At 33.2% G+C, this 15,274-nt stretch overlaps 1 pseudogene across 1 annotated transcript in view; it reads right to left on the bottom strand.

The window, feature by feature from the left end:
- The window catches only part of LOC309658975 (protein BTG4 pseudogene), a 175,191-nt pseudogene that overhangs the window by 48,050 nt on the left and 111,867 nt on the right, over window positions 1-15,274 (bottom strand). Inside the window, exon 2 of the transcript XR_014268322.1 lies at window positions 5,336-5,394. The product of XR_014268322.1 is annotated as a protein BTG4 pseudogene (transcript). The remainder of the gene's footprint in view (window positions 1-5,335; window positions 5,395-15,274) is intronic.

Here is a 15,274-nt window from a genome sequence, read left to right as displayed (position 1 = left end):
TTTACCAGACATAACTATATATGATACAATGTTATGGATTATAGGAGGAGGTAAAGGGAACATTCTTGAATGATAAAGATGGTTATATACTTGTCATAATCTCAATTAAATTTGTCACTCCTTACTTAATAATAGTTAAAATCTGAATACATAATTATTGCTATTTAAAACTCATTTTTTAATACTGACCTTTAAAACTGACCAAATATAAAGAGAAAATTAGCTACTTGGATTGTGTGAGATTTTATAACTGACCCTATTTTAATAAACAATTGATACACAATTAAACAAATAATTGATGAAAAGCAGTAATGGTGGCTTGCCACATAAATAATTAGGATATAATTACTTTCAAATAATTATTTTCAAATAGTAGTTTTCGAAACCAAACAGCATATTAGTTTAAGCATTCATAGATCAGTATTTCAATTTGAGGTTAAACTTTCTTCAGGCCCTAAAATGAAATCCCATATGAATTTAATTTAGATGCTGTTATTAAATATTTTATGGAATAAAATTCATTATATTTATTTTAATGAAGTTGAAAGTATACAACCAAGTCTTTGTTATACTTGAACATAATTTAACTGTGAATAGAGTTATACATAGGGCATGGAAGAGGTTATCAATTAAATGTGCTTTTAAGTTTTTTTATTGAGGCAAAATTCATATAATATCAACCATTCTAAAGTGAACATCAAAGTGGCATTTAGTTTATTCACACTGTTGTGCAACTACCATTCTATCTAGTTCTGTTATAGACTGAATTGTCCCACCAAATTCATATGTTGGAGCCATAACCCTCAATGTGACTGTATTTGGAGAGAGAGCATTTAAGGAGGTATTCAAGGTTAAATGAGGTCATAGGGTGTGGCCCTAATCCAATAGGACTGGTGTCCTCATGAAAAAAGGAAGTTATACCAGGAGTGTGAGTGCACAGAAAAAAGGCCATGTGAAGACAGAGAGAGAAAGTGGCCATCTGCAAGCCAAGGAGAAGAATCTCACTAGAAACCAACACTTGTCTGCATCTTGATCTTGGACCTCCAGCCTCTAGAACTGTGAGAAATAAATTTCTATTGTTTAAGCCACCCAGTCTGTGGTATTTTGTTATGGCAGCCTGAGTGGACTAATATAAGTTCCAAAATATTTACATCATTCTAAAAAGAAACCACATACCAATTAAAGAGTTATCCCCTATTCCCTCATTCCCCCAGTCTGTGGCAACCACCAATATATTTTCTATCTCTATGGAGTTACTTATTCTGGATATTTAATATAATATGAATATTGTATGTGAACTTTTTTGTCTGGCTTTCTTCATTAACATAACTTTTTTGAAGTTCATCCATGTTGTCACATGCTTCAGTACTTTTTATGGGTTTAACTGTGTCCCCAAACAAGACATGTTGAAGTGTTAATCTTAAGTAAAACAGAATGAGGACTTATTTGAAGATAGAGCCACTGCAGATGTAATTAGTTAAGGTAAGCTTATACTGGAGTAGAGTGGACCCTTAGTCCACTATGACTGGTGTCTTTATAAGAAGACAATGTGAAGATACAGGGAGAGAACACCATGTGATGACTGTGATGACAGAGTCAGAGATTGAAATTACACACACCAAGTCAAGGAATGCCAAGCATTTCTGGCAACACCAGAAGCTAAGACACAGGCATAGAAAGGGTTCTCTCCTAGAGATTTTGAGAGAGTGTGGCCTTGCCAACTTCTTGATATCTTCTAGCCTCTAGGACAGTCAGAGAATAAATTCCCATTGTATTGGGTGACCCAGTTTATGGTACTTTGTTATGGCAGCCCTAAGAAATACAGATTTTGATACTGGAAAGTAGGTTGCAGCTATACAAATACCTGAAAATGTGGAAGTGGTTTTGGATTTGGGTAACAGTAATGAATGGAAGAGTTTTGAGGTGCATAATAGGAAAAAACCTAGATTGCCTTGAAAAGACTGTTCTTAGAAATATGGATGTTAACAATGATTCTAGCAGTCTCAGGAGAAAAAGAAAGCTATAGAGGAAGCTTCTATCATCTTAGAAAATACATATATGATAGTGAACAGAATGTTCTTAGAAAAATGAATATTAAAAGTTCTTCTGATGAGATCTCAGATGGAAATGAAGAACATGTGATTGGAGACTGGAGAGAAGCTGATTCTTGCTATAGTGGCAGAGAACTTGGATGAATTAAGTTCTACTGTTTTGTAAAAAGTAGAATTTGTAATTGATGAACTTGGATATTTTCCTGAGGGGATTTCCAAGCAAAGTATGGAAGGCATGGCCCGGTTTCCCCTTGCTGCTTATAGAAAAATGTGAGAGAAAATATAAATTGAAGAAGAAACTGCTAGGCAAAAAAGAGTCTGCACTTGATGATTTATAAAATTATCAGCCTATTCGGAATACCTTGATCTAGAGATAGCCTTAAGTCTGTGACAGGACAAACATTTGAAAAAGAGATTGTGTGTAACTTATGGATTCAATTGTCCATCTCAGCACAAGCCAGGAATAGAGATGTGTTTGTCCAGGAAGAATCTGTGGAGAATCCTTGTATCTAATGGTGTGGATTTCCACAATATCCACAGAATACAAACAAGGAATGACCACGGTATTTGAGAATTTTGTATCAGCAGAAACACTGCCAGCTCATTGAAAGGAGCAGAGATGGGATGAAATAAAAGAAGAATGACACTGAGGGCACAGATTCAAGGACCTGGGCCAACAGAACCTTCTTGGTTCCGGAGAGTGGAGCCACCATCCCAGGTGTCACTCAACTACATCTTCACATTGCTTTCTTCCGTGTGTGTGTGTGTGTGTGTGTGTGTGTGTGTGTGTTCTCCCTCTGCATCTTTCTTGCAAGGATGACATTTAGGTTCATCCAGATAATTCAGGTTTTTCTTCTTAATTCAAGATCTTTAATTTAATCACACTTGCATAGATGTTCCCCCCCCCCAATAAGGTGACATTTATAGTCTTCAGGAATTAGGAAACAGACAAATCTTTGGGAGCATTTATCAGCCTACCACAGCTGGATTTCATCATCAAATACATTTTCAAGGAGGACAAATAGATAATATACTATATGAGTCCTAATTTGAGTATAAATAGCTCCTAATGTTCAAATGGCTTTTATAAATGTCATTTGTTTTAAATTTATTACATTGAATAGCAACTTCATTGGTTATAACTTTCAAGAACCATGACTTTCATGTTTCTTCTAAGCACTGTGTTGTTACTAGCATGTACTCTGACAATGACTATGGCAAAAAAGAAATTAAGAAGAGCTTAATTTTTGTCCTTCTAAGGTTTTTGACTCATATATATGTATATTATATTTCAGATAAACTATTATTCAATGTTTTTCTCTCTTGCTGGATATCTTTTACAATATATATCTATATATCTAAAATTTTACCTCTATCTATACATAGAACTAGATTAGATCCACATTTTTACCACAAAAGTTCTTGCATTCTGTAGATTTAGGTCTTATAAAAGTTTTCATCTATTCTATCTTTAAATAGTTATGTCTTTCATTGTATTTTAGAAAAATTTTCATTTGCTTAGTATATTTTATTTTCTTCTCAATGACATCAATTATTTCTTTATATTTTACATTCTTAGTTATCATTAACAAGAGTTACCTATTTGTCTTTGTTCCTTTATACTTGATTTGTTTGATTTATTTTTTTCTCAAGCTGGTCTTCTTGTCACCAATTTCATTTTCAATAGGATATATTTTACATTCCATTGTTTCCAACAGAGTTCTTACTTACAAAAATCATTTGTTATAATATTCATTGTAACTACTAAGCTCTTTACCTCATTATTTTTCAATTCTCGATTTCTTGTGATATACTTTTATCAATTTTTTAGAGTCCATGTCATGTTCTATGTGTTTAGAAAATAGAAATATTTTGAAATGTCTTTGTTTAAGGGTGTATCTTATGTATATTTTCAACTCTCTTCTCCATGCTATGTTCCTTTTATTTTGTGTGTGTGTATGTGTGTGGAAGGGAATTTATAATCTCTGTGAATTCTGTTTGGATCATTCTTGTTTATTAGTCATTTTTAAATGTAGATCATTCCATTTGGACCTTTTACCTTCATTTTTTGAGTTAATATTATGAAAAGGATGCTCTAAGAACATATTAAGTGGCAGACATGACACCTGACATATGCAACTTTTTAGAACATTTTCTCATAGATTCTATCATCTTTTTTCTTCAGCTTCCTTCAGATATTAGCTCTTCTCACCTTAGGTAAGAATATGTCCTAGATAGTAAGACACAAATATCTTCCTCACTCTCATCATTATATCAGTAAGAACTCTTGATACAAAGACAGAAACTTCCAGTACTATTCTGAGTAATTCAACCTTGTATAAATCTTGTGTAACAGTTTACTTTTAAGCAGCATACATACAAACAAATTCACTTTTTAAAATAAGTGCCTAGTGAAATGTGTCTTACTATTTCCCTACTATTTCCAATTCTTGTCACACATTTGGAATAATATATGAAATAAAATCCAACAGTGAAGGACATCTATCTAATAAGTATGTTTTAAAAATTGTGGAAATACTTAGCATAGCTTTTATGGTCCCTTGTTTGTGTTGATTGAGCAGCCCAAAAATAGCCTTTCCCATACCTGGAACTAAAACAAGGCATCACTATATCTCTAGTAATGGAAAAATCTTATGTAACCCAAGGTCTGAGAGAAAAATAGATAATATATTCAAAAGGAGGATCAAATAGAGTTTAAAAGAAGGGGCTATTTAAAGTTGTAAGCAGGGTTAAGAGGAACCAACAAGGTATGAAGCTAGAAATAGCAGGCCTTTACCAATCCCAGGTCTGAGGGGTTTGAGGAGGAAGCAGCTATAAAGGGGGAAAAAACGACCCAAAGGACTTTCTATCCAACTTCCATTTTCCTGCAAAACATAATGTCCAAGAGGAAAAAAGAACAGCTGATGCATGTGATAGTCTCCAGGGAACAGAACATTGCCAAGAATGTGGATTGAAGATTTGAAGGGACAAATGGAGAATGGACCAAATCTGATTTGTATGGACCAGAATCTGATTCGTATTTTAGTTGCATTATTGTTAGTCTTTATGTGTCTTTACTTCTGTGTTCTACAAGAATTCAATCAATCCTTGCTAGTTAAAACTGTGGTATTGCTCACAATCTCATCTATTCAATAAGTACACATTGTTGACGGTAATGATACCATCCTCTAAGATGGTCATTGATAATAAAAAGAAAATTAAATTATTATATTAAAGTCTGGATTAATGATGTATAGAATTGTCAAAACAATTTGTATACTTACAAATTTGTATATTTTTTCAGCAACTGTTTATGAATGCTCACTTTATTCCAGTCCCAAGTCTAGAAAGAGAGGAACAAAGAAACATAGAATTTAAACTTAAGCCATGCTACCAAGAAGCTTTCATTTTGCAGTCAGTGATAGCAGACAAATCAAGTAGTCAAACAAATAACGCAGGCAAAGAAAAGTGTAAGAGCAAAGCCCCTAAGTAGAAAATAACTGTATTTGTCAGATGGATAAAAAGGAGGGTGTTATTGATGAACTATAGTGATCAAGAGAGACTATGGTACAAAACAAAGTATAAGAGTCAGGCAGGGGCCAGACCATGAAGGACATTTATTATAGGCTGTGTAAAAATACTTGTTACTTTTAAAAACCCAATTGGAAACTATTGAAAAATTCTTAAGCAGGGAAGTATTAATATCTGTACTATATTTTTTAAAGTAGTTGGATTAAGTACTGTGGCTATGATGGAGGGTAAAATATGGAAGCAAAGACTTAAGAGGACATGGTGATCATGAAGAAAAGGAATGAGAGCTGCTACAAAAAGGAGGGTAGTAATAGGAATGTAAAGTGGACATTTTAGAGATAAATTTAGAGGTGGAATTCCCAGAAGAATCAAGAGCACGGCCTTAGACTTCATCAAAATTTTAAATGTCTGCTCTTCAAAAGACTTCATTGAAAGAGGAAAAGACAAAGTACTTGCAAATGATATACTTGATAAGAGATTTATATTGAAATAAACACAATCAAAACAAAACAATAAGAAAACAAGAAACTCAATAAATAAATTGGGCATAATTTATTTATTAGTGAATTCATAACTTCAACAAAGAACAAGTACAAATCACAAATATGCATATGTAACTGCTAAACATCCTTAGTCATTAAGAAAATGCAAAATAAAACCATGATGAGATACCACTATATATTTATAAAATTGGCTTGTATTAAAAGGCCTGACCATATCAAGTGCAGACAAGGATGTAGAGGAACAGGACCTCGTAGATTGCTGGTAGGAATGTAAAATGTTAGAACCACTTTGGAAAACAGCTTGACAGTTTCTTAAAAATTTGAAAATACAGCTTTCATATGCTCCAACTATTTTACTCTAAAGTACTAACCCGAAAATGAAAGAATGAAAATGTATGTCCATACAAAGATGTATACACAAATGTTCACAGCAGCATTTTTTTTTGGTAGTAACCCCAAATTCTAAACAACTTAAATATTCATCATCAGGTGAATGTATAAAAAATTGTGCTATGCCACATAAAATACTACTACTCATCAAAACAAAATATGAACAATTGATGCATGCAACAATATGCATACATTTTAAAATAATAATATTGTATAAATGATGTCCAACATAAAAGTTTATACTGTATTATTTATGTAAGATTCTAGAAAATGCAAATCAATTTATAGTGACAGAAGTAGTTCAGAGATTGCCTGGAGGCAGGGATTAGAGTTGGGGGGAGAAAGGTTGAAAAAGAGTGGGAGAGAGACTCTGAAGGGGAATGAGGAGGCTTCTGGGGTGATGCATGTATTTATGCTCTTGGTTGTGGTGATGATTTTGAAGGTATACCCATATGCCAAAACTTGTCAAACTGTACACTTTCTACATGCCCAGTTTATTCTATGTTAAGTATGCTCTTAAGAAAAAAAATGCCTATTTTTTGCCTTCAGCCAGTGAGTGGATTATGTTGGCAGTTTCTGAGATGAGATTGTAGACCAAAAATTCATCAGTCGATCCAAGAAAGCAATGGAAAATTTTTTTCGAGCCAAATTTGAGGATTATAACCTGGGAAGAGCATCTCAGAAAGCTCTGAGAACTGTTCCGTGCATCAAAAGTCAAGGCACAGTTATACAAGTTTTTGAGACAGAGGGCTATATATTAAATGATGTATTATTGACAGTTTACACAATCCAGTCTAAGAGTCATCAGTCAATTTTAACCAGATTCAATTTTAAGTCAATTTTAAGGAGTTGTCTTATTGATGCTAAGAGAATGTTGTTCTTTACAGATATTTTTGCTGATAGGGGAGTTTTTGTCGACGCATGATGCAGATACACACAATGCGCAATGTGGGGAGAGAGGAGGCCAAAGGGCAAAGAACAAATTTTTACGTTTAAATTTTTCTTGTCTTGCCATAAAATATGACTCATTTTATAAGATTTAAATGTTTGACAGCTTGAATCATGAGTTCTTTACTAGGCAAAGAAATAAAACTCTATGGCATGATCAACCTAAGTAAGACCATACCTTCTCCTGGAAATCAAACTCTGAAAACTGTTTTCCTTTGCTCTTGTTTTAACTCATGGATTCTTGACATCTTGACCTTTGATATCTGTTATCTCTCACATTATTACCTGACATTCCTTATTCTATATGACTTAAAGATTCTTTTGATGGCAGAACACAACACAATGCCATTCAGATAGATGAAAGGCAAAGCTCCAAACCAGAGAAGGCTGCCAGTCAGAGCCACACAGAGGGTTGCACCTGAGGACAGAGTAATAGCAAGCTGGAGTTAAAGGGGGCAGCTTATGTATGGCAAGCCAGGTGGGGTGAGCTAGCTCTAGCAGACTCCCTGTGGACTGGCTAATTTGAATGACCAAGAGTTAGGGAGGAACTGTCCCACTTTGCCTGATACTTAGACAAGAGAAAAGAGAGTGGTCCTAGAAAAGAGAGCGTGAGAAGGGAAGTGGTTGGGATGTGGATTTACTCAGCTGCTCACAAAGGGAAACTGACCAGCCTCTAACCAGGACCTAAAAACTGGGTCAAGACAGCATTTCCAAACAAAAGAAAACTGCATTACACCCCTGTCCCTGCAGCTTGCTTGCTCTGTAACTTATCTTTTCCAAATGCTCATGATTTCTACTTCTTAATTTCAATTTTAACCAACTTCCATCCCTCAGACTGGGTTCTTTATTGCCCATCCTTTTTCAAAGTGTACCCATCCATTGTACGTCCTTTGCTTCTATAACCTGGAACATGACATCTAGAGGCCAGATTAAAATGCTTCATAAATCACATACAAAGAAAACTCAAGTGAAGCAAATTAGTTATAGTTTTAAATTAGAAATTTTATCTTATAAATATGCAACTCTGATAAACGAACTTAAGGCATGACACTTTCCCCATTACTGTGGCACCAAATAATAATTCTGCTTCATAATGTAGCGTTTGTATAAAATCAGTCAATGAGCATCTTAACATATGCACTAAACATTGCATTTTAGTGCACCTCTCATGTATATGCACACTACCTCCTTCCACGGTCAAGCAGTCCCAGACGACTGAAACCACAATAAGAAGCATACCTGGCCTTATATTTCCTCAATCAGAATTACATCCCAGAGCTCTGCATTTCTTCTTTCATCTAATCTTGAAAGCATTCTCCTCGATCCTAATGCTGGTAGCTGACTCTTCCATTAGTAAATTGTCTCATTATTACTAGAACTTCAGGATTCAGAGCAGATCCCATGACAATAGTGTCAAGTCTCTGTTATGTGACAGATGCTGCCTGAGGTAATTTATCCACATATTTCTAATACTGACGTCAACTCATAAAACAAGGATTATTTTACCCCTTTTAAAGATAGAGACACTAAGATGAAGGTGATATACCCTAGGTCACGAAACAGTAAAGGCAGAATATTAAACCAGAGTCTGTTTTTTTTTTCCACTAAGCCAAACTGATTATTTTATCAAAAGTTTTTTCACTTAAAGAGACAAGATCCACCATCTAAAATTTCAACCAATAGCTTTACAGTCATGTCTATTCATTAGTCAGGCATAGTTTTAGGAAAATTTTTCCTATCTTTGGCAAATAAAATAAGTATTTAAAGTAAGGTGTTATGAAACATATAGTTCTTTTGAGTCTGAGTTAATTTTGAAAGGATTTTGACAAAACCCACAATTTCTGTTGATGGAAAAATCCTCTATTTAAGCATAAGTTTGCTGTATATTATCTCCCCTTTATTTTACTGTGGACCACGACTTAATTATTTTAGTACAAACCAAAATTTAAAGTAGAAAATGTATTATGACTAAATTTATTTTGGCATATTTATTGTCAAACCAACTAACCACTGGTTGATCTTTAGTCACTAAGCACTAGCACTCAGTAAAATTCTGGAAAGATGTATAAGTAGACTGAGTTATGGTAAATCATTCTAAGAAGGTTTTCATTCATATAGGAATGGTAAATCTATCTCAGCTTCCTAGCCCTTTCTCCACTATAACTCCACAACTTCTATACCCACAGTACAATTGATTGATTGATTAGAATTAGGCTCATAAAAAAAAAAAATTCATTTGAAAGCCAGGCATCTAAAACTGGAAATACTAAAATACAGTCAGATTTGAGTCATCCACAATCCCTTTGCTCGGTGACCAAAAAGTCTCTTAAAGGTAAACTATGAATATTGGTTAGCTTAGGTTCAAGTAAGACATTTGATACCTAGAGAAAAATAAGCAGGAGAGTGAATAAAACAGTAGTCACATTTCTGAAGAATGAAATCAGTAGATTGCAAGTGACAGGTTCAATTACTGGTCCATGGACCACTGACACAGCTGCCTTAAACTCTGAGGAATGGGCAGTGGGAAAAGGATGAATAACTCTTAAGATTTAGAGAAAATATGTAACCACTCAGGCAGAAAATTAGCAATTACATTTTGTGCCATCAGTAATAGCTATTTCAACAAAGATCTTAGGTTAATGTCAGACTGTGTGACAGTATATCAACCATTACACCTGTGTTCAATCAGCAACCGCATATCCCTCAATGCGATGCTGAGCTGTTTAGTTCAAATGTGGCTTGTTCAGTGATAAGCAAGGTGGCTGACATCTGCTACAGAAGTATTCAAAAGCAATTTACTTCACAGTGTTGATGCTGACTGTTGAAAAGAGAAAAATTCTGTAAAATTTGGACAGTTGTGACTTGTCTTTTCAGGTTTTCGTTTGATTGTTTTCAGTTATGAATAAAACTACAATTTTTATTGGAGATAAAGCTCCAAATTACATCAGTAAGAACTTTGTATAGTGAGATTTTCAGATTTACAGTTACATGAAATTTTACCTTTAATAAAAAGCATAAATTCACGATGGTGTTTCTCGTTTCTGAGTAATGGAGTAAAACAATAGATAACAGATTTACGAAAGAAACAGAAGACTATGAGCATATAATTAATGTATTACTTCTCTCTGTTCTTAATTTAAATCTGGTTTGACATTACAAAGCTAACTGATGAGTTTTTAAAATTTTGCATACTTATTGACAGGGATAACAAATGATTTCTCACCAACAGATAAATATACTTAATTTGCTCATGAGCCCTATTATCTTACAGTTTTACCCCAAGAATAAGCTAAATAAAAATAATACAAAGAGTCAAAAACAAAATGTAAAGAGGATTACAAAATGACTAGCAATCCAACAAATGGCTAATCAGAAAATTATAACAAAATACCTATAAGAATATTGCTTAGTTGAGTTAATAAATGACCACAGTTAATACAAAACTCTATTTGAAAATAGCTTTAATAAGATATGACAAAATAAAGATAAGATCTTACTCATGAACATTCAAGTACACAACCATATATACATTGCCATTCTGGTAGTCACACTAATTATAAACTTTTTAAAGTATTTGTGGGTAAAAACGAACTAATTGAATTGCCTCAAATTAAATCATTAGATGAATTTTATTATGAACTTTATTATTATATCAAAATCATGTTTCTGAAGCCTCAGACTTAAGAGAGATTTCTTAATGTTCTCATATAATATGTATTCATTTTATTGTAATTTGTTATGGCTGGTGTCGATCCAGTAACATATGTGTTCCTATATAATATATATTATATAGATTCACATACAATATATGCAATGCATAATATGTTGCATATGATATTGTATATATATATCTATTTAATAATCATAATATAATTATCTTAGTCTGCCTTTCATGATTGTGTGGGAAGATAACAGATTATCCTGAAAGAGGAGAGAGAATTCTTCTTAAAGTACCTTCAAGAATTGTCCTTGAAGTCAGTGAACCACCTGTTTGCTCATGTGTGACTTTCCTATATAACTCTGGACACACACACACACACACAAATAATGATAATGATGATGACAATGATAGACTGATAAACTATATGAAGTGATACGCAAAGCACGGTGTCATGCAATTTACATAAGAAAGATTATAAATGCAGAAGATTGGAAAGTGTGTTGCCTTACTAAATACATATTTTTCCAAAAATTTACATTTACACCAAATATTTGTAAATCACAGACATTTTGCATGATCTAAAAACCATTCTATTTAAATCATATACAGGGCACAATTAAAAAGTGAAGACTTTATTGTCTTTTGTGTTACACTGATAAGTTCAGAAGATGTGCTTATAATTGTATTCTCAAAGCAGGTACACCTAAACTGACTGCATAAATAAAGATCCATGCCCATATGGGAGTGATATGTCAGCACCCTTCACCATGAATGGTAGTCCTCTAGGCAAAGAAGAGGACAGAAAGAATAAAATGTTTTTCCTCAAGTGCAAGTATGCCACTGAAAGGCTTTCCAATAGCAGTCTTTTATGAGCTCAGCACACTACCTCCAATAATTGTTTGTCAACTGTGATTCAATGTCTTTGTAACATTGTAAATCATGCCATTTAGTCTCAGCATTCTCTCATTTCCCTTTTATTTTTTTCCTCCTTACTCCTGGTTTCCAAAGTGCTTCTGTCTCATCTCCATCCTATCAATGCTCAATTTCAGATAACTGTAGTGCTGGAAAGGGTTTGAGTGACTATTTCTCATTAAGGTATAAATGATTGATCGATTCTTGTACTGTCTTTTCCGGGGCATTTACATTTTAATAGGGGATAATTCTTTCATTCATGGGGAATGAGTTCTATAATAGTGTCAATTCAAACTAGAGTAACAGGACACTGTGAGGGAAACTAGGATTTGGGAAATCTTCCTTATTCTTTTTTATCAAGGTCATATCTAATTGTTCATTACTTTTTAATAGTTCAAAACTTCACCCTACATCTTGGGTTCTAGCATCTCCAAAGTTGGGGTTAGTCTTTCCAAAGCTGGAGTTATTTTCTGGAAGTAATTTAAACGTGGATGCAATCACATTAACTCTTTCCTATCACTGAGGTAACCTTAAGTGCTGAGCAGTCATACTATGGAAAGCCTCTGAAGAAGATGGAATCAAAAGACAAAATAACTTGAGCAAAAAGTTACAAATACATAGAAAAGTTACAAATACATAGAGGCAGAGAAAGTGCAGTGAGACAACCTAATCAGCCATCCTAACAGTGATATTTATAGACCTCCCAGCACTGTAGTAAATATTGTTTTATGCACATACACTATTCCTTCAGCTTCAAGGAGAGATGAGATTTCTAAGTACTCTCTTGCTATACAACCCTAGTAAATAAAATGTACAGTCTCCTAAAACTATCCCAGAGAGACATGGAGATCACATTGTAGGCATTCTTATTCTCCCCTAAAACACTTTTTATGAATTGTAAATCACACATAATTCTGGGGAAGGGAAATATACATGAAACTCACTGACAACTTGTTTTCCTCTATATCACAAAGGACTAAATTTTAAATTACATTGTCTCACATATCACTGTATTTTCATTTCATTTACTGTAAAACCACAGCAGTCCCAGGGTAATTTTTTAAAATTAAACAAAATACTATAAGTTGGCTGAGTCTATTTATATTGTCAGATTGAATTGAGATAGAAAGTTCTGGTCAGCCAAATAGACATCCTAATATCTAAGGGAACATTCCAAAAATTAACACACTTTCACCAAGTTTAAGAAAGTTTTGGTTAAAAACTAGCACTAAGCAGAGTTGTTTTTCATCCAGGTCATGGGGCATTGAAAAACTCACGTCACCAAATTCTATATAAACTAGATGAACTTATAAACATTTTGCAACTAAGTATTCTGTCTAGAATATAACTTTAAATATGTAGAGGTATTTTAGTTATCTGGCACCATTTGAAAAAATACTGATATTCTAGACAACAGAAATTTGTATTTTACATAAACTTTTAATAAAAATTTTTATTAATATTTAGTGTTCTAAACATATTCTAAATTTCTATGGTTGACTAAAGTTTAGGATCATAAACAGCAATTTTTAATTCCTTCAAGTCCACTTTAGTGCTTTGCAATTATTTATCTATGAATGAAGTATGCCAAATGTCTGTAAAATTGTTGTCCCATTTTACATAGGTTTCCTAGTGAACCTGAAGGTAAATTTGCTTCTCTAAGAAACTTTGTGTGTATTTCCGGATTTTGCTTTAAAATAGAATGTCAAATATGAAACTTAAGCACAAAAGCTATATTTTAAAACATTTTGTTTACTGAAAATCTGCCCCTTGAATAATGGGGATATCATTTTACTAGATAGATCGGTAGATAGATTTTTTTAAAAATTTCACTTGCAGTAATTTGTAGGCTCACTTGAATTATGACTTTTAAATAAAGCCTTCACTTTTAGAACAAATAGACTTCTTTATAATTTCTGAAGAATAATATATTTAAATCTTTAAGAAAAACATAGAAACATTAAAATACTGACAGTTACATTTTCCTGCCTTTCGTTGTATCCTATGGAAATAACAAAAGATCTGCAATTACTGACCTAATAATAAAATACATGTTTGCAATTTCATTTAAACAAATGTCATAAGAAGAAGCTCTCTGTAGTATGATTGTGTGAGGATGACTGAGGAAGAGAGGAAATTTAAAAAAAAATGCTCCCTTTGGCTGGAGGAAATATTATTTGGAGAATATAGAGAAAGATGATTTCTTCTCTCCTAATGCATAATATATTTTCAACAGTGTATTCAATTCAAATTTCATTTGAATTAAAATTCACTAATGAGAAAATAGTTGACCTGCTAACTAAAAGAAACTACTACACAGAGGTTAATCAAGGTATATCTACCTCAATTCAGTTTAACAATGGGACAAAATAAGTATTCACTTCTAAGTATTCAATTCAATTATGTTTTTCAAAAAATTTAAGAATGTGCTTACTGTACAAAGCTTCACGTAAGAAATGGGTTGTACTTAATATTCATCAAAGGTTACATTATCTACTCAAGATATTATTCTGCTGAGAGGTTTTGAAATATAAACATTTTTTGTTTTGAAAATTGTTTTTAAAAACAATCTTCTAAACTTATTTTTATTTAGAACAATTTGTTGTCAAACCTTTATTATTCTAAACTGTGAAATGGATATTTTATAATTAAAGACAATAAACATGAATACAGATCAAACATTTTTGATGATTTTTGCTTAATGAAATTTTGCTTTAATTAAGATCCATTAAATGTATTTCCAGATATTTCTCACATTAAGATGATTGCTGGAGCAATAGAAATGTACACGGACTACAGAAGTTAGTTGAGATTTGAAGACCCAACACAACAATTGTAAAGCTCACCAGTTTTGATTCAGGTGATCAAAGTTTATTTTATTCCGTCTAAACATATGAACTTATTTTGTTGTCCTTTTCCCTATGCCTTGACAAATTCTCAGAATAAAATTAAGACAATTACTTCTCTCTCACTACTTTTTTTTTCTTTGCCTTTGAAATTTCAACAGAACATCAACCAGAGGTTTTCTAAAGGAAAAGAACTTTATAAGGCATAAGATAGTGGTTAGGCATTGGGCTATATGCTCAGACAGCCTCTGCTCAGAATTCTGGTTCCTTTATGCAATAGCTATCTTACTGGCTTTAGGGTAGTTACTTAAGTTTTCAAAACCTCAGTTTTCTCATCTGCACAATGTTGATAATAACAGCACCTATCTAGACACAGGGTTCCAGGGAAGGTTAAATGATCAAATGCATGTTGAGTGCTTAGAAGAGGGCCTG

This window comes from Balaenoptera physalus (genome assembly GCF_965194825.1).
Source record: "Balaenoptera physalus genome assembly, chromosome: 3".
Taxonomy (NCBI): domain Eukaryota; kingdom Metazoa; phylum Chordata; class Mammalia; order Artiodactyla; family Balaenopteridae; genus Balaenoptera; species Balaenoptera physalus.
The sequence above is the reverse complement of the archived record's forward strand: the minus strand, read 5'-3'. Positions and strand labels throughout refer to the sequence as shown.